The following is a 2,695-nucleotide window of genomic DNA, read 5'->3' as shown; positions in this document are numbered from 1 at the left end:
TCACTAATGCCAAGGATATCAATCTTTATGCATTCCATTTCATTTTTGACAACTTCCAATTTTCCTAGATTCATACTTCATACTTTCCATGTTCCAATTATTAATGAATGCTTGCAGATGTTTCTTCTCATTTTGAGTCATGCCCCATCAACAAATGGAGGTCCCAGGAAGCTTTACTCCATCCACATCATTAGGTCACCTCTACCTTGAGGAGGCAGCTCTTCCCCAGTCATATTTTGAGTGCCTTCGAACCTGAGGGCCTCATCTTTTGGTACTATATCAGACAATGTTTCAGGGCTATTCATAAAATTTTTTAGTAAATATTGGACAGTGTTTCACTGCTATTCATAGGTTTTCACAGGCCACTTCTCTGAGAAGTGGATGGCCCCTTCCTTCTTCCGAGTCTGTCTTAGTCTGGAAATGCCACTGAAACCTGTCCACCATGTGTGACCCTGCTAGTATTTGAAATACCAGTGCCATAGCCTCCAGCCTCACAGTAACACACAAGCGACCACAGTATGACAAACTGGCAAACAAGTGGTGGCTATGTAGATAAGTGTTATGAAAGCCTTCCCTGAGAGCCAGTGCCCTGAACTTGTACTTCTAGCCTCCTAAACTATGAGAAAATAGAGATCTGTTTGTTAAACCTCTCTACTTGTGGGATTTCTGGATAACTAGACAGTAAAGATTTATAAGAGATAATGTTCTTTCCTTAATTGAAGAGAAAAAAAAAATTTATAAATATGTCAGTTAAATAACAAAATACAGAAGCAAATGCCAAAATGTTGAACTCTCAAAAACTCTAGGTTATAAAGAAATACGTAACAGGAACAAATCTGCAGACATTGAACTTGTGTGTGGAATGAACCTTATGGAAAGCACAGAACTGAGTGACTCTTAAAAGATCAGGTACCAGAGAAAAGATCATTATGTAAAAGAGTGCATTTTGAACACAGGATTGCAGATAGAATTTTAAATGTGCAGCAATGCTGTTGAAAATCCGTGCTAAGAAGTAAGAAGAAATATGGAAGTTCAGAATATGTGCAGAAAATAGGGAATTATTTAATAACTGTGATGGGAGGAAAATATTGGTAGTACTTTATTATTATTATTATTTAAGAAAGCATAATCTGGTAGCTTTCTAGGTAAATTTAGGGCTTAGAGAAACTAATGAAGGGGTAAATATTGCCAAAATAAGAGTCTTTATTGAGTGATGAGTGTGAAATGAAAATCTACATGAAATCAGAGATGTTCAGAGAGAATAAAGACTTGGCGATATGAGATTTAAAGGATGGAAAGATATAACAGAAAAAAAGAATCCCTAGGTCTCAAGAAGGAGCTTTGGTAGCATCTTTGGTAGTGTCTAAGGCACTTGACTGTTAACCAGAAGGCTGGTGGTTCAAACCCACCAGCCACTCCTCAGAAGGAAGATGAGACAATCTACTTCAGTAGTGATACTGCCTTGGAAACTCAAGGAGGGTTTGCTCTGAGTCAGGTCCGACTTGATGGCACATAACAACCACCACCACAACAACAACAGATCTCAAGAGTAAAAAACACTGAGTATTAGTTATAGCTTTACAGGAATAGACACAGAATTAGAAATACACAGTTACCAGGCTACACTTACATGTTGGATGAATTTCTAAGGCCTGAATTTTAATAAGAACAATGTTGAGTTCAAATATTCAGAAGGAAAGATTACAGGAAGAGACCTTCCTTGAATGGAATAAAATATTAGGTAATACTGATCATATCCATCATAGATATTAGACATACTGAGGTTAAACTAGTGGTTCTTGGCTAGTTCCTGCCAAATTTTCACTAATATGCAATATAAAATTTTGCTATAAAAAGAGTATATATTACTATGATAATGTCTGTTAGAGGGAAAACGGAGCTGAAAATACAATGGAATGGAGTATTTAGTCAGCTCCAGTGAGGTGACTAAATGAGCACTAAGTGTAACATCAAGATGAAACCGGCATATTTTCCATAACAAATAAGAATCCTACCATATGAAGATTTTGAAAGCAAAAACAAACAAAAAACACCCACATTTGTTCATTGCAATAATCATTTCTATTCAAATACTAAATTTTGGACAGGACAGCACTAAATAGAATCTACCAAGACAAAATCATTTTGGTTGATATTTATTAATTTATCATCATCATCAACTACATATAAATCATATTATCATAATACAACTGATATTTGTTCCCATAACCTAAAGGAATAGAAAGCTGCAATATAGTACTTATAACATGGTATTATAACATGACTTTTTGAACCTAGTAGACAGTAACAACTTGAGACACAAGTTTGTATTTGATTTTCCTGTGTCCTCACAGTGACTTAACAATTCAATATTTTTGGAATATGAATATATAAATAAACAAAGGCTCTAAAAGATTGATATATAAACAACACAAATATGCCCTTCAGAGAAGAATTTGCTCTCAATTTTTTGGGGGACTATATACCTAAATTAAGGAGCTCTGGGTGGTGCAGTGGTTAAAGCATTTGCCTGCTAACTAAAAGGTAGGCAGCTGGAATCTACCAGCAGTCTACTTTTATAAAGATTTATAGTCTTGGAAACCCTATGGAGCAGTTTTACTCTGCCCTACAGGGTCACTATGAACAGTATGAATCAGAATCAAGTCAATGATTAAAAAAAAAAAAATATATATAT

General features: G+C 35.3%; 1 protein-coding gene across 1 annotated transcript in view; it reads right to left on the bottom strand.

Annotated features, from left to right (window-relative positions):
- The window catches only part of PPFIA2 (PTPRF interacting protein alpha 2), a 643,396-nt gene that overhangs the window by 27,320 nt on the left and 613,381 nt on the right, over positions 1-2,695 (bottom strand). The window lies entirely within an intron of this gene.

This window comes from Orycteropus afer, unplaced genomic scaffold, assembly GCF_000298275.1.
Source record: "Orycteropus afer afer isolate SDZICR_OR568_19922 unplaced genomic scaffold, OryAfe1.0 scaffold00375, whole genome shotgun sequence".
NCBI lineage: Eukaryota > Metazoa > Chordata > Mammalia > Tubulidentata > Orycteropodidae > Orycteropus > Orycteropus afer.
Note: the sequence above shows the minus strand (reverse complement) of the source record. Positions and strands in the feature narration are given on the sequence as shown.